Raw genomic sequence first — 18,625 nt, forward strand, 5'->3', positions numbered from 1 at the left:
AAAACATCTTCTGCTTGTTTCTTTGACAAATTAGCTTACTGTTGATACACTGAATCAAGAACAGTTTATTTATAAGCTTCTTTTCATCTATTATTGAGCATTTAAGAAAAATCAAAACCTGAACTGAGAAAAATCTTTTTAAGTGCTTGGCTGCCTCAGAAATGAGGACACTGTGAACAATTTGCAATAGAAATGGGAGGAGCCTATGTGAAGATATAGATTTCTAACATGTTATATGTGGTTAGAAAATGTTGCCTGGTAGCATCATTAATCAAAGCTAAACATTTACCTAACAGAACCCAGCAGCCCCAAACTCTAGCCATTTCCTCGCTGGTTTCCTATAAAAACACACCAGTGTGAATTTGATTAACACCTATCCCTAATCTGTCTGTTCAGCCCTACCACCTGTTTTACAAATTATTATCAGTCAGGGATTGGGACTGGTTTGTCTTCAGGAAAGGCAGAACCAAAAAGAGGAGTTTTCTGGCCTAATTACTTGTTTTTTAAACAGGCACACCCACACATTTTGCCTACAAATTGTGATGCTTTGATATGCAGTAAAATTATTTTTACTCTGTAGTAATTTTAGATTGAGCCATTTATCACAGAACATCAAGGGTTGTCTTAAAAAGATAAAATGAATTGTGCCTCAATTGCCTAAAATTGCCTCAAGTGCCTTAATTTCCTAAAAATGAAGGTTCCTTGTTTGTATTTAGCATGAGGATTACTCATGCAAACACTTAGTCTTCCTCACTGGGTGATTCTAAGCCCCTTAAGGTTAGGATTCCTGCCACACTCAAGACACACACACACACACACACACACTCACACACACCATCTAGCCCAATGTCATGGACATGGTAAATACTCAGTATATCTGAGAAATTAATAATTCAAGTTCCCTACCTTGTCTTTTTCTTTAGCGTGTGCTAGATATTGTACACAATTCCAGTGCCCGGTTAATTTTATCTTTCTGGTAATAGCTTGTTAGATTTGTGGAATTATAGAGCCCACAGGCAGCTTCAAGGTTTATTTGATGCACCTCTTTGTTTCACAGATGAGAACACTGAGGTTATATGGAATTAATAAGAGAGTTGTCTAAAGTCATGCAACTAGGGAGTAGCAAATCTGGAACTAGTCTCATTCCTGAGTTCCAGTGATCTCTTCTCTGAATCACACGGAACTGTCTCCTATCAGAGCAATCTAATTGGAGGTTAACATGCAACCCTTGAACCTTGCTATATATCTATTTATTTCCTAGGATACATCCTTTTTGCCTTTAAATGGAAAATATGAATATTTGTCCAAGACATACATGGAACAATCTGAATATCCCCAAAGAATGTCATTCATTAAAAAACACCAACAACATTTGGCATTACCACAATAAATGATGGAGAGAGAGAAAGTCCTTGGAATTTTTCTTAAGTTGATCAGTGCAATGATTTCTTAGCCAAATTTACTATCTTACACATAATTTGCATTAAATACAAAGACAGGAGTAAATAAAAAATAATTAATACATTGGCTTCATCTAGTCTTTCTGATACCTTGATTGAGAATTAACTTTGCCAGACTCTATGTGGAACAGACATAAAGAAACCGGTTTTCATTCTCAAAGAAGTAACGTGAGATTTGATTGCTCATACTCTGTGAAGCACGTAGGGACATTCATCACAGCCCACTAAAGAAAGAACGACTTTTGCATTGCCACACCTTAAATGCATAATAGCAACTGAACATTAAACATTTCAGTGTTTAAGTAACTGATAAGCTCCTCCTCCCCAAAGTGTTTAACTGAGAAGATAGAAAAACAAAACATGTTTTCAACTATAGTTATAATAATTATAAAAATCAAAGACAAGCCGCCAGAGCCCCTTAAGCTGGATATCACAGACAAAGCAGACAGTCCTCTGATGAGCTATGATGTGGTCCTTGTGCTGCTAAGCTTTAAGAGGAATGATGGAGTTCACGAGCTAGGAAAGTTTGCTGTGAAATTCCTCAACTTAGGGAGAGAGGAATGTCAACAGGAACAATGAAGTCTCTAGGAAAACCAAGAAAATAATTTTCACTCCCAGATATGTTTCTTCTTTTGGAAATCCCAACAAACCTGAAGAGGGAGTTTCTTGTGGAATTCAGAAGAGGTGGTGATAGCAACAACCAGGTACAACTAATGCACTGCAAGTGTTAAAAATCTACCATGCCCTACTTATGTACTGATTTGAAATCAATATAATTGATTTAGTCAGCTCTCTGACCCAGTGAATTCAAGGCAATCAAAATAGCAAATGCAGATAGCTACACGAATGTGATCATTCTTATTTAAATAAGCTACACTGGAAAATAAAAATAGCAGCAACTATAAAAATGAAAATAACGATGGCTAATATTTGCTAAGACTCTGTCTCAGTTGCTCCCTCTGGATTATATGTTGCATTTAATCCTTACAATACCCCCTCTGAGATAGTATTATCTGTCAAAACTCATGCTACTACCTTTTTCTGTTTGAATAAGCATTCTAAAGCACTCTATCGGTAATCTTTTCCAAGGCATTAAGCATATTCTGCCTTGATTTCTGAGTTATGTGCTTGCTTATCTCTTTTTCCTGATTATAAACACCTTGAGAGCAGGAAGCATAACAGCAAAATAACAGTGCTTGCTATTTAAGTGAGAATCAACAAATATTTACTGGATTGAACTGAATTAATTTGCATTGAAATGTAGATTGCAAATGTGCAGGAAAAATCCAAGTTACATGTGAGTTAATTAGCAAGTCACTGCTCAAACTCCAGGTGTTTATATCAATTACTAGAACATGGATATGGTTCTAAATTTAAGCCAATTTGCTCTTTCTACATTTCTATTCTACCATAATTTGAAAGTTTGTCAATATCATCAACTATTGCTATCCTGTTAAAGGACAGGATGACTAGAAATCTGAGACTATCAGGGTATGAAATGAGGAGCAGACCCCAAAGCATATAATTCCATGTAGCCAGATATTGCTATGCAAGATTATTGATGCAGTAATTAATGCAAATATCACAGGTCATGGGAAAAATTTATTATACTGAATTCATTAAAATGTTACTCTAACAAGCATTTTTGATGTTCTCTTTCTTATTTTTACTTTCATTTTGTAGGTATTGTCTTGGATCATAGTTTTTAATGACTTTGTGTCATAAAATATAGTTTGCTTTGGACTGCATTGAAAAGGTGGATGATTAATTTGTTGGCAGAGAAACATACACAAGGAATAAATGTAACTTTCTCAGGAACTTAACTGAAGCATACTGCTGCTCAATGCTGCATATGCTGTACCCACAAGTCATTCTAGTCATTTTCTGTCACATACTGCAACAATCTTCTGAAAAGATATTTACTACTACTTTTTTCTTATATAGTTTTAGATAAAGAGACCTGCATAGGAAGTGTTGATATTGTTATCCTAAGGTCAATAATTACATCATTTTTGGAGCTAATGTTGGAATTATGAACTTTTATTTTGTACATAACTACAGGTCATCGAACAATTTACAGGAGTGTGAAACTTCTTGTAGCTACTTATATAATCTGTTTCCATTTTCTATTACCAACTATTTCTAATTTGGGAGAAAAATTATTCAGAAAATTACTACTTAACCGGAAAATCTTTTTTTTTTTTTTTTTTTCTGGCAGAGATACCTGAGGTTTTATTTTGGACAAAAAAAAAAAAAAAAAAAAAGCAACTAAATTGTTTTGCAGCTGGAGAAATGGACAAGGGGGGTCCCCAGGCAGTAAACTCCCCGGCAGGTGAGCTGAGGGCTAGGGCTGAGCCTCCGGTGGGTCCCCCGTTCCCTGTGCTACTCTGCACAACGGCCTCCCTCCCAGGCTCTGGGGCAGCCGCAGGAGGAGTAGGCTGGGAGGGGCTTCCGCACCTGTCACTTGGGCAGGACGTCAGGACATCAGAGGACTCAGACACCAGCTTCCCACCGCGTGTCTCAATCTTCTTCACAACCACGCCTCTCGTGGAGCCGGTGCGGCTGAAGGAGCTGGAGCCCGTGCCAGAGCCAAAGCTGGAGCCCAGGCGGTAGCTGCGGCTGGGAGTTGTGAGGCCCCCATGGGCGGAGCTCAGTCCTCTTGCATTGCCGCTGGTGGTCTTCCTATGGATGAATACTCATGTTCTGCATCCCAGACTCCAGCCAGCTCTCCTCGCCCTCCAGCAGCTTCCTATGGGTAGCAATCTCAATGTCCAGGGCCAGCTTGACGTTCATCAGCTCCTGGTACCCACGCAGCTGCCGCGCTATGTCCTACTTGGCCTGCTGCGGGGCAGCCTCCAGCTCGGACAGCTTGCCGTTGGCATCCTTAACTGACAGCTCCCCACGCTGCTCGGCACCTGCGATGGCGGCCTCCAGGGAAACTTCTGGCCTTTGAGGCCCTCAATCTCAGCCTGAAGCCAGCTGATATTCCGGTTCATCTCAGAGATCCGAGTCCGTGCGCTGCAGGTCATCCCCATGCTTTCCAGACAGCGTCTGCAGCTACTCATACTTGATCTGGTACATGCTGTCAGCCTCAGCCTGGCTGCGGTTGGCCATCTCCTCGTACTGCGCCTTTACCTCAGCGATGATGCTGTCCATGTCCAGGGAGTGGCTGTTGTCCACGGACAGCACCACAGATGTGTCCAAGATCTGGAACTGCAGCTCCCGGATCTCCTCTTCATATAGCCGCCTAAGGAGGTTGATCTCGTCAGTCAGCCCTTCCACACGAGACTCCAGCTCTACCTTGTTCATGTAAGCTTCATCCACATCCTTCTTGATGAGGACAAATTCATTCTCCATCTCTGTCCGCTTATTGATCTCATCCTCGTACTTATTCTTGAAGTCTTCCACCAGCCCCTGCATGTTGCCAAGCTCCGCTTCCAGCTTCAGCTTCTCGTGGCCCAGAGTCTCCAACTGCCACCTAAGGTTGTTGATGTAGCTCTGGAACATGTCCATGTTGCTCTGAGCCGTCTTTTGCCGCTGCAAGTGGCTCCACTTGGTCTCCAGCATCTTGTTCTGCTGCTCCAGGAATCGTAACTTGTCTATCAAGGAGGCAAACTTGTTGAGGGTCTTAATCTGCTCCTTCTCCTGGGTGCGCACGACCTGGATGTTGGGATCCACCTCCAGGTTAAGGGGACTCAGCAGGCTCTGGTTGAACGTGAGGGCGGTGATGCCTCCCATGCCGCTGGCCCCACCATAGCCTCCACCCAGGCCACCCAGGAAGCTGCTGCTGCTGCCCACTCAGGAGAAGCTCAAGGAGCTGATGCGGGCACTGGGCCCACTTGTGTAGGAGCAGCTGCTGAAGTCTCGGGGGCCAGAGGTGGACACCTTGTAGGACTTCTGGGTCACCCTGATGGACAAGGTGGAAGCAGGAGTGGAGGCAGGCAGGTGGGCTAAACCAGACGGAGATCCCAGAAGGAGCAGAGAGGCTGCTTCTTGGTGGAAAATCGTTTTATACTTTAGGATTTGTATTCCAAAATATCAGTAGTTTTCAAAAATGTTAACTATGACCCATGATAAGAGGTAATATTACAGCGTGGCCAACACAAAAACAAGCATATATAAAACATGAATCAAAAGCTTTATTACATAGTACCTATCCTTGCTATGCACCACTGATTTTGACATTTTTTGTTAAATACTATTTTATTTCATGTTTTAAAAATGCTTAGCATAACACTAAATTAATTTCACAACCATTAATAATCACAACCTTCAAATTTTTTTAAATATCATGAACATTAGAACGATTATATAAATTAGAAGTGAGCTATTCTTAAATATATCCTTTTCTCTGGAAATTCCCTACAGATTTCCAAAAACTGCCCCTTAGCACCTCAGCTAAATGATTAGATTTGTGGTTATAGACATGAATACTTCGCCTGTAAAGGTGATATAAGTACTTCATCTTTTGGGTGTGTGGTATGTTAGTTTTCATTCAGAGCTGCAGACCCAGACAACTGTTAGGTATGGGCACAAATACTGAGATTTTTTCCTCCACAGAGATGAGAGTTCTTGAGAAAAATGGTGAAGTGCAAGATAGAAATAAAAACGAAGACTATGAGATGCAGCTGAATAAAGATAAAAGTAATAATTAATCTCTCCTTTCCCAGTCCCAGCAAATGGGATTATCTGGCCAGGTCAGTACCTATCTTGACAGAGGAAAGTGAAATTCTTTCTCAGACACCTGCTTGCAATTTCAAAGTAGAAATTAACAAACAACAAAATCACCGAACGAAACTATAAAGGAGAAATACTTTTATTCATTTTCTTAAAATTTTTATCTATAAATTCAGAGGATAATAAATTATTTAAACTGTTTAAATTATTAATTGCTCCCATGTTGCTGACACTGTGTAAAGAAAGATTAATTGTAATATTTGTTGAATTAAATTTATTAATAATATATGTCCAACTTATTAAATAATATTTTTAAATGAATGAATAAAAATCTTCTAAGTCAAAGATTTACAAGAAATGTTTAATATTATTTGGTCTTCTAAAGTAAGGTTATATTTGAAAATACGTAAAGTCCAGTTTCTCTAGTGTATTTGTTTTTTAGTTCATTCATATTTACCATCTGCAGTTATTAAATTATTCAAACAATTTATTCATTCCAATGTCTTCTTGCTTCTATTTCATTCAACTCCTAATCACCAGATGAGACAGTATTCTGGAAAACCAATATTTATTTCATTATTCTTCTACCTCATATATCCAGTGCCTTCTAATTTATATCCAAGGCCCTAAAATTAGAAATAAAGGTTTCCCTAACCTAGATCTAGCCAATCTATCTCACCTAATTCCTTGCTTCACTGTATGTTCAACACTATGGACAAATGGAAGCCAATGATAATCCCGAAAGACACACCCATGAACACCATAAATCCAAATGTTGAACTCACAAAAGATAAAAATCCTGACACCATAACTCTGCAAAAAGTAATTTTAAAAATATTTAAGGCCGGGCGCAGTGGCTCATGCCTGCAATCCCAGCACTTTGGGAGGCCGAGGCAGGTGGATCACAAGGTCAGGAGATCGAGACCATCCTGGCTAACACGGTGAAACCCCATCTCTACTAAAAAGACGAAAAATTAGCTGGGAGTGGTGGCAGGCGCCTACAGTCCCAGCTACTCAGGAGGCTGAGGCAGGAGAATGGCGTGAACCCAGGAGGTGGAGCTTGCAGTGAGCCCAGATGGCACCACTGCACTCCGGCCTAGGGGACAGAGCGAGACTCCGTCTCAAAAAAAAAAAAAAAAAATTTAAAAGATATTTACATTTTTAAAAGGAGATTTATTTGAGAAACATACAAAAACACAGCAGAACACTTCATAAGCCACTTTACCCAATAACATAAGCAATAATAACACAGATTTCAAGTATGAACATTCAGGTATACTGATAGTCACACTGATACAACAGTTATGAGCAGATGAACTATATTCATAAAAAAATAGGTCAAAAGCGAAATGTATGAATACCTACCACTATGGTTGTTAATAGTGTGTTTTAGGACTGCTGTCCTAAATACTGTGAGGGACGAACTAAGTCTTTTGACATGATTGATCGAAAACCAGAATGGGTCACCACTGTACCAATCACCCAAAGAGCCAAGATCTCAAAAAATTTTATCTTTCACAAATGCAGATATACAAAAATTGTCTTCATTTACTGAGGAAATTCCAGTGTGTTTACATACATGCTCCAATGCTTGCATTCGAAGTCAATGTTGTGATAATGCACTTTCATGGAATCATATTTACAAAAAATGCATAAAACAAATTAGAAATTTCTAGAAGTCTCTACATGATTTATACTTCCAGTATTGGAAATGATGCAAAGATAAAATACATATCACAGAGAACTGCAAAAGAAAAAAAATGCTGAGAATGTAAAATACTGGGAAAAAAACTGAAAAAAAGAAAAAAACTCCAGAAAACTAAAAAGAAAATTTAGCATTTGAAAAATGTGTATTACAAGGATAGATTATGGGCAATTGCACAGAGATCGTTCATAAGAGCTGGCTGACTTTCACAACATTAACAATATTTTGAACCCTAGCATCACAATGAGTAGCTGATTTGTTTTCTTTCAGGACATGGCTTTTCTCAGACAAAATGTTCACCTTCACTTTCTGCATGGTGCAGCTCTTTTTGAAATGCTTCTATGATTTGATATACACAGACATGAAGATTTTCTATTACATTTTCCCATCTTCTGTGCCATGCTTCTGTGTTGTTTTGCATACACAGAAATCTATTCCACATGCACTTATATACAGACCACAAATTTGGCAGAAACGATACTGGTGATCAAACAGCAACACCATTGCTTAAGTGTCTTCTTATCCTACCATCATATAATTATTTATGCATCAGTAAGCAACTTCATGAGCTTCTTCAGGCAGCTTCAATTCATTAGAAGCTCCTGGAATATCATCAGCTGAAGGAAATGCCAATGCAGGCAATGACGCATTTTAAACTGAAGTTCTCATTGTTGCTGTAACATGTGGCCAATCCTCTCATCTGAATTTTCTGCCAAGTGCATTGGCTGAATGGAAAAAAGCAAACTTTATTGGTAACACCTTGAAATTCACTTTTAAAGCCTTGATTGCACCTAGTTCTAAATCTGTCATTACAGCTTGGGGATTCAAGTGAAATTCATTTTCTTCTGCAAAAAGGCAGTAACAAGGTAACTGTTCTGCCTAACAATGCAACTATCCTGTGATTGTGATTTTCAGGATTTCAGACTTTAGCAATTTTAGGCTTTAGGAATATTGATCATTAGGAAACTTGATCTTTTGGGATCTTATGGCACTCAGGATTGTGTCTTTCAAGATTATGACCCAAACTTGAACAAATCTGTCCCTTTGAATATAGATGTATCTGTGTTTCTGCCTTAAGCAATATACATCCTTCTTTCAAGAAAGGCTTCTCATTGTTTCAGCACCCAGCCAAATCCCATCCTATACTTAAGGAGCAATTCAAGTCTTGCCCAAACTCTCCTCAGGTCTTTCTATCCTGTGAGTAAAAATGGGGTTCATATTTCTGCATACCGTATTATTCTATAACTTAGTGACTTTAAAAAAACTATTAATCACACTTCTTAGTATTTCTCTTTGTTTCTTGTATTAGGAATTTGGAAGAGGGTTGTCTGAGCAGCTCTGGCTCAATATCTCATGAGGCTGCAGTCAGATGTGGGTCAGGACACAGTCATCTGAAGACTATGTGTGAAAGATACGCTTACTCACATGGATGGCAAGTGTGGGCTTTTGGTGGGAGGTCTGTTACCCTCCCTGTGGGCCTTTCCATAGGATGGCTTGGTTTTCCTTAAGACATGAAGTTTAGTTTCTCCCACAATCAAAAAAAAAAAAAAAAAAAACAAGGTGGAAGCTGCAACGCCTTTTATGTCCTAACCTCAGATATCATACACCATCACTTCCACAGTATTCTACTGGTCACATGGGTCAGCACTAATTAATGTATATGGGCTCTACCCAAGGATGTGAATATCAGAAGCCAAGGACTGCTGGGAGGCCTTTGGGAGGCCAGATACCACAGTTGTAATTGTAATAAATGGACTCTCTAGGGCCTGCTTCTACCCACTATTTGAAATACCTGGAGTCCCTCAAAGTTTCCCTTTATTATTTTTAAAAGTATCTCATATGGACTGAAGCACAGAGTTCTCTCAGATACCACGCAATCACAGCAATTTTTTTCTCTCTTTTGGCTTCAGGCTTATAAAATCCCATGAAGGCCCATTTCTTCAATATCTGGCACAAATCCTGATCATTGTGACTGAATACGCGCTATGCACATGCCCCACTGGGCCAAATCCTCTCTGCTGGGCCAAACATGATGCGGTGCCCAAAGCTGCGAACCTTGGGCAGCCTCCCGTATGCTTGATGCCATCAGGTGGCAGGCACGCTCTGTTGTCTGTTCTCTGCACATGTAAGGGAGAATGAATCCCAGGGAGTCAGCCCACGTGGCGCAGTACATTATATGGTTATGGAGCTCCCAGTGATTTCAGAACTTTTGATAAGAGAGCCCTTTCATGTGTTACCTCAGTTTTCCTAGCACTTGACCTAAGTCGTTTCAGGCTGAAGGATGAGCTGAGTGACAGGCATTATTCTATATTAAAAACAGCTCTTCACTTCCAGTACCTATCATGTTATTGGGCATAGCAATGTGCCAAATTTCTTTCTCCCTTGTAATAGTTATTTCCCAAGAGGTTTGCTTTCTCATAAAAATCTGTCTCTACGAGTCCTAAAGTGCATTCAATTTAGGTTCAACTGGGACTCCAACTACACTCCTCCTGCTAATATCCTTAAAAGGTCTCTAGTCCCAGAAATGGAAAATCTTTTTTATTGGGATAAACAGAATCTTTTCCTAGGCTTGACTCTGAGGGATGCTGTTACCTACACAATAAATAGCCAAGAGCCACCTGCGTAAAGACTTTCCAGAAGCTCTGGCAGAAGTAGTATAATCAACGTTGATTTAACAACTCTTGTGAAAAGTTAATTTAGAATAGCTTTATCCGTTCCCTAACAGTATCACTTAAGGAAGCAAACAGACTAGTGATATAGTTCATAGGTTTTGAAGAAAAACAGGCTGAAATTAAAAGCCCAGTTTGTCCACACAGCAGCAAAATACACTTGTAAGTTACTAAGTCTAATTTTCCTCATCTGATATCATATGGTTATCATAAGAATTACATAAGACTGTTCAAGTCTGTGTTTAAAAATAAATGATAGGAACATTCACTATTATCATTATCATCCTAATAATTACTGATACTATCCCATAACAGGGCTTCTCAACATTCTGTAAAACCCTTTTGTAGCTTAGGGGCTAATAGTGGACTGAGGTCCAGCCTGTAGCTGATCTTCCAGGCCACACCATCAACAGTACCCTCTTTGTCCCCAGAGTCAAATTTTAATTTTGGATCTTCAGGACACAAGCAAGAGGGAGATTGAATCTCAGCTTACCTCCAGTCTTTATGATGGGAACTGGAATAGACAAAACTCTATTGTTAATATCAAATTTGAAATCAATTTGAAGCAATTTGAAAGGCAAGATCATGGAGTTTCTGACTACATTCCCTGCTCTGCACTTTCCTTCTTGGTGGTTGTCTTCCTCCCCCTGCCTTTCCTCAGAATTCACCAATCAAAATCTCCCTGGAACTAGGCTTCTCAAAGTACAGTCCCTACAGTACTTGTCACTTCAAGAAGGAAAGCATAATAGTTGAAATTAAGATTCCCAGGACCCACCTCTCTTTCTCTTTCTCTCTCTCTCTCTCTCTCTCTCTCTCTATATATATATATATGTATATACACACACACACACAAAACACACGTGTGTGTATATATATAAAACATGCACATAAATATATATATAATATATATATGTGTGTGTGTGTGTGTGTGTTTTTCTCAACACACTTCTAAGGTGATTGATGTGCAGGGAGCTTGGATCCAAACTTTGAGCAGCACCACCCTACTGCACAAATAATTTGGGAGCCATGGAATCAAACCATCATTAATTAAGCCTCATGTTTAAAAGACCAGAAAAGCCAGGCTTCACATGGCTTACCAAGTAAAACTGCGCTTTTAAATTACTAAAATTTTGCTTTTGCTGTGGTCATGTGCCACAAGAAAAAATGGTATTAATGAAACAGTAATGAAATGGTTGTTCCGACTCACAGTTCTATATGTTTATTACACAGAATATTAGGGAAGAACTTAATGATCAGCCACTAGTTTGGGTTACCTGAAAGTTACTTCTAGGATAGTGCCTTGAAATGCTGGATAACTTGGTAGCTGTTCCAATGATTAGTGCTTCCCCATCTTGGGTTTTGCCCATCTTTATGCTATAAATGACTTTCTATTTTTCCTCTATCAATTTGTATTAAGTATGGGAATCATACTTTCTTTCCTATTATCCTAGCCACCATTAAAATATTTTACTATAGCAACCATTTGCTTAGAGTGAACCTCATCTCACCTACTATTTCTATTACTGTCAATAAAAAAGCTTTTTTTCCACAATTACGAGCACAAATGTCCTACAGTCTGATATATCTTTAAAAATGGAATCCATATGGTTGTGGGGCCTTTTCCTTGGTTTAAAACACCTATGTACCCATCACCAAGCATTCCCCCACAATTGTAAGACATTCTTTGCCTTGATAGAGCAGATGTTATTCCCTATGGATCCTGTAGGCTTCAATCAACACACTTTTCTTTCTATTTTCCATCCCTACCTCCTTTTACATAATGCCTTGGTGGAAAGTTCCAGCTAGGGTCAAAACGTTCTTTGCCTAATGCTGGCAGGGACCCTCTGGTCTCCAGGGAAGACCATCACTTTTGCCTTGGAAACTAAACAGTCTTTTCTACTAGCTGCAATAATGTTTCTAACCCGGTTTTCTATTGCTATGCCCAGGCTTGGGGATATATAAATAATCTGTGGCAGTACACATTTTCTCTATGCTCATGCTATTATCTGTTTAATACAAGGCAGTTAGTTCTAATCTTTGGGTAGCAATTAGTCCATGCTATAAATAGATGCTATACTGGAATTACTAATTACCCAGAGAAACCCAAGGAATATAATTTCTGTTTCACAGAGCACACCAGCCTGAGGATTAAGAAAAATCATAATGGCAGTATATTATTTCTCTAATTTGGCTCCATTTCATGACTGTGGAATTTGCAGGCTTCCTTTTCCTTGGTGCCCATACACAGAAACTTCTGAGCTCTCACATTGCCTCTGCCAGTCCCTCCTTTCCTACTTTGGCTCCGACACACTGTGGTGGCCCAGCTGGCTTCTGTCTGTGAAACCCCTTCTAGGCCCCTCTCCATAGGCAGAAAAGGTAGTGCCATTTCGCACTTATGCCCTCTGCAGTCCAAGGTACTCCAAGGGAAGACCCTCTTCCTCATGATAAAGTTACACCCTGGGAGCACAAAGCAGAGCTGCTTTGTGGTCAGTATATCATCTCCCAGAAATTTTGGAATACTTGCCTTTTCTAGAAAACTTTATTTCATTTTTCCCAAAGCAGCTTTCTCCATATTCCTGTTTGTCCAGGCCAAGCAGTCCATTTAAGTAGAGCATCAAGCTGTGTTCACTCTTTTCTAACACTAGGACTTGACTAATGTAACAAATCTTTTTAGGAAGAGTTTATTCCCAGGATGCTTTTAAGTGCCCCATGCAAATGTATTCTCAGCATGTCCACTTTATCAGTGTCATAGGAATACACAGGTCCAACTTTTAGGGCGAACAGAGTTTTGCCTTATGCTCAGTTCTCCCCTTCCTCCACCTCTGCCTTTGCAGAGTACTCAAAATCCAACATTTGGTTGAAGGTACAGTCTTGAGTAAGGTACTAATTTTTTTATGAGACTTTAAGATGCTCAAGGCTGGTGTATTAGTTATCTATTGCTGCCTCACAAATTACCCCAAAATGTCATGACTGCAAACAACAAGCATTTGTTATCTCGCAGGCTCTGTGAGTCAGGCACCTGTGAGCAGCTTAGCTAGCTGGGTCTGTCTCAGAGCCCGTCATGAGGCTGCAATCAAGGTGTTGGCCAGGGATGCAGTTATCTCCAAAGTAAATTCAGAGACCTTTTTAAAAAAATATTTACAGTGTTATGCCAAATTAGATATTGATTACATATATCATAAAATTAATAAATTAAGCAGATTTTTCTACTTCATAATTCATGTCAAATTTAATAGTCTCTTCACGGATTCTTTGTACTGAGAAAGGGTATTTTCATTTTCCCCCTCATTCTTTTTTTTTTTTTTTTTTTGAGACGGAGTCTCGCTCTGTCACCGAGGCTGGAGTGCAGTGGCGCAATCTCGGCTCACTGCAAGCTCCGCCTCCCGGGTTCACGCCATTCTCCTTCCTCAGCCTCTCCGAGTAGCTGGGAATACAGGTGCCCGCCACCACGCCCGGCTAATTTTTTTGTATTTTTAGTAGAGACGGGGTTTCACCATGGTCTCGATCTCCTGACCTCGTGATCTGCCCGCCTCGGCCTCCCAAAGTGCTGGGATTACATCCCCCTCATTCTTAAGACTAATAAAGGACAATTCTGTAATCTTCAGTTTCTTTGGTACCAAGAAGCTCTTATTTATTCCTTATACTTCTCAGCAGCTTTAATTTGGATAAATGTTTTCAGGATTTGTTTTTTTTTTTTTTTTTTTTTCCAATTGCTTCCAACCTCACGCTCAGGTCATTGCTGGCTCTAGACTGAAAACACCAGTTTCTCCTCAAATAAGTCTCCCCATAAGAGTTGCTCGCAACATGGTAACTGGCTTCCCTCAGAGTAAGGGCTCAAAAAAACAGAGGCAGATAGAGAAAGAGAGAGAGACAGATACAGACAGATGGAGAGAGAAACAGAAACAGAGAGACACACAGAGAGAAAGAAAGAGAAGGAAGGAGATGCTCAGAATTCCTATGCCTGGTTACATGGATTTTGTGTATGTGATTTTTTTCCATTGTAATTTGACAATATTTCAGGATAGAGTCATTTTATAGTGTTTATTAGGAAATTCTAATGAGTATTGGGCTCCAGGAGAACTCTTTGGAAATGGCATGTGACAACTATGTGACTATTAATTCATTGAATTCATTGCCATTACACTGAACACAAAATAATAAATATATCCAAAGTAATTGGCTGTTTAAAATCACGTTTGCAAAACAGCCTGTGGTTAAACTGCTTGTTAACTTGGCAGTGGCAAAATAGGACAATTTTATACTGAAATGGTTTTTATAAAAGGTCTCTGCCAGAACTAAGGACTTTCCTGGAAATGATTTGTAAAAGGCTTTGCATAAAGACATACTGCAAATGAGGCCACCAACTTCATATTTCTATACTCATTCTTTATTGTTGTAAGCTGAGTAATACCTGCACCCCCCCAACCCCAGAGATGTCACATTGTAATCCTTGGAATCTGTGGCCTTATATGGAATACCTACAACGAAGAGGTGGCCTTACATGGTAAAAGAGGCTGTAGACATGATCAAATTAAGGGTCTTCAGATAGGGAGATTATTCTGGATTATCTGAATAGGCCCAGTGTAATCACAAGGGTCTTTATAAGAGAAAGAGGTGTGGCCAGGCGCAGTGGCTTATGCCTGTAATCCCAGCACTTTGGGAGGCCAAGTCGGGCAGATCATGAGGTCAGGAGTTCAAGACCAGCCTGACCAACATGATGAAACCCCATCTGTACTAAAAATACAAATATTAGCTGGGCATGGTGGTGTGCACCTGTAACCCCAGCTACTTGGGAAGCTGAGACAGGAGAATAGTTTGAACCCAGGAGGTGGAGGTTGCAGTGAGCTGAGATCGTGCCACTGCACTCCAGCCTGGGTGACAGAGTAAGACTCCGTCTCAAAAAAAAAAAAAGAAGAGAGAGGTGTCTCAGACTGAGAAAGATGACCAGGTGGTGACACAAGCAGAGGGACAGAAAGAAAGAGATTTGGAGATGATGTACTGCTGACTTTGAAGATGGAGGAAAGGAGCCACAGCCAGGAAATACTATGACGTCCAGAAGCTAGAGAGAGCAAGTAGATGGATTCTCCCCTAGAGCCTCTAGAAGGAACCAGCCTTGCTGACCCCCTGACTTTAGTCCAATGAGACTGATTTTGAACTTCTGGCCTCCAAAATGGTAAGAGACTAAATTCATGTTGTTTTAAGCCCCAGGTAATTTGTAGTAACTCATTACAGCAGTAATAGGAAACTAATATAGTTATAAAAGAAATAGTGATGAGTCTGTCAGCATTTTTAGAAGTATTCCATGATAGGTTAAATGTCTTAAAGCTTTTTTAACAAACATGTAGCCAACCCAGTTCTCCAAATACAGAGAGAGGCATCATTTCCACATCATGAAAGAGCTAGACTAAGAGGACGTTCCTCCCCAAGAAGACCTCTCCCTCTTCCAGGTGGAGCTGGGGCTGGGAGCAGAGCCTGAGCATCAGCTGGGATACAGATCCTCTACCAAGGGACACAGAAGGGGAGAAACCCTGGCAGCAACTGTTCCCTGGGATCCCCATTGGGCGGAGCCCAGGGACTGCAAGCATCATCGTTTCCATAGCAACCCATGGATTTTTTTTTTTTTTGGAATATTATACGGTGGCTCTATTCCTGCAGAAAATTGGGATTATTCACCCATTTCTACAAAGAGGTATAAATTAAGAAATATGAAACATATCCATGTCTCCCATGGCCCAAGTTATGCACTCCAATCCTTCCCTGAACTTTTCATTACGTGCTGAATTGACCATGAAATGAAATTTCAAACAAGGTTCTTAGAGCTCATGCTAGAGTTACTTGTAAGACAAAAGTACTTATTTTACAAAATATGTATACCTCTCCCACAAATATTCCATATAATTTCAGAATCAAAAGTAATTAATGAGACAAAGTTTTAACATATTTCTAGCCACTGTGGCTTTGTTTTATTTAGAAGACATTTTACTATAGCATTTACAGAACCACTTGTGCATGGGAGATGAATAGTTGGCAGACCTCCTTCTTACAGAAAAAGAAGTCTTCAAGGGGACTTTGTAAAAATCTCAGAAATGAAATTGTGTGATAGAGCATTGGGGGAATGCCACTAACTGCTGGGGAGTGACGCTGGTAGGCAGAGGGCATTTTCAGCTCATAATTGGGTTTCAATGGTGTGGCTTGGGAGACTTAACTGAAGAAAAGACCCAGGGCTCAACAGGCAAAAAAAAAAAAAAAAAAAGTCTAAATGCTAAAAGTAGTGATGTGTACACTGCCTCCAGCTGCCTACCCCTTCTTCTAGCTGACCCCAGAGAGGGGGTCACTGGCAGGGAGGGCTGCTGTGCCTATTCTGTGGCAGGGCAGGCACTCCAAGTGAACACTCCTAGCATGAACACTACTACGTAAACTAAAAAAGATTTCTGTAATTTAATGCTCAACAAGAATCTGGCAGAGCCTTGTCCTAAATCCCACGGCACTCTATTCCTTAGTCTTCAAGGGTAAGGAGAAGCCCCTGGTGACTCCACAACCTCCCGTGATCAACCATATTAAGCTCAAGTCTCTGCCCACAGCACCTACCTACAGAAGGACCTGTCCCTATATAAGTGGGGGGCCATAATGCCTCATGAGGCTGGACTCAGGGGGCCATAATGCCTGTCCACCAAGAGTTTTCCACATTTTCCCTGGTCCTCAATGTCTCCATACTGGACATCCATGATATCATCCTCACCTGAAGGATCTACAAGCCAAACTTCTTTGAGCATTGCTGTCAACGCTGCCTGCAACTCTGAAGGAATGCCATCCCCAGTTCTTCTCTTCTTTGACCAGCCCACTCCAGGGCAGATGCCCCTCTCCCCCTGCATCTGGAGAGTAATTACATGATAGACCTAATAGTGATACAAAATTTTGGGGGGTTTTTTGTTGTTGTTTTTGTTTTTTGACCAGATTCAAGGACCTCTGAAGACACATAGCTCTACCCTCTGCAGACACAACTGGAAAGGGGTCTCAGGCCCTCTGTCACTTCAACTCTTCAAAACCTAGAGAGCTTCATCTATGCAAAATAGCCACAGCCCAATGAGATAACCAAGGGAGAGTCCCCATGTTCCCCATGAGTCCCAGCACCTGAGCCTACTGAGCCCGGGGATACATAAAACACCTATATCGAATAAAACAGTTCAGACTTCCAAAACCATCAAAATAAAGAAGACACTCTTACGGATTTTTCCCACATAGTTTGAGTAGATTTTCATATAGTTTTCATGCAACCTCCAGGTAACTTTAATTGAATGAAATACTATCTTACCTCCTGGTCCATGGCCACATCTAAAACTTAAATGACATTTTAACAGAGTGGATTGATTTCACCTCCCTTAAATCTCTTGTTCAGGCCACTCACTCACTCAAGCTATACTGAGACATGTATATTCAGGACCATGAAAATCGAATTTCTGCCTTGCAGTGTTAGCGTAGAGATTTACATGCTTGTGGACAAGTTACTAACAGTTCTGAATGTGAAAACACCAAACAATCAAGGATGTCCAGTGGTTCTTGGATTTGCATTAAGTGACCACCTTAAGTGCTCAATTTATCATGCAACTCACAGGTTCTTCTGAAAGGAAAGAGATTTATTATATATCTACTCAAAGACAAAATATTTGAGTAATTGGAATCCCTGTCTGCCTGATTTTATTCTACTCTGATCCAATCCAGGACACACAAGATGAAACTGTTTGCCCCAACATCAGAGTGGAGGCCATTGTATCTCCTCACTGGTGGAGGTAAACATTGGGCCTGCATCTTCAAGATATTGGTCTCAGACCTAGACAACTGCCTTATGAGAAAGAAAGAGTTTCTGGTCATTAAAGCTGTCTTTGAGTCATTAAAGTCAGATGGTCTTTCATGGTGGCACAATCTTATCACTGCAGCCTTGAGTACCGAGGCAAGGGCAGACACACTGAGTCCACTGCTGGGTAAGATGGGAATAATTTTTAAATACTTCTACTCTCAAATTATTTATGGGTCAGAATGCATAAACCATCATGGAAAAGCAAAGTTTCACAAGAGACAAAACAGAGTGGAAGAGGTTGCCCTACAGTCCCCATTTT

At 40.3% G+C, this 18,625-nt stretch overlaps 1 pseudogene; it reads right to left on the reverse strand.

The window, feature by feature from the left end:
* Positions 1-1,643: 1,643 nt before the first annotated feature.
* Positions 1,644-17,835, reverse strand: LOC100580009 (annotated as a pseudogene).
* Between the last annotated feature and the right edge of the window lie 790 nt (positions 17,836-18,625).

This window comes from Nomascus leucogenys, chromosome 2, assembly GCF_006542625.1.
Source record: "Nomascus leucogenys isolate Asia chromosome 2, Asia_NLE_v1, whole genome shotgun sequence".
Taxonomy (NCBI): Eukaryota; Metazoa; Chordata; class Mammalia; order Primates; family Hylobatidae; genus Nomascus; species Nomascus leucogenys.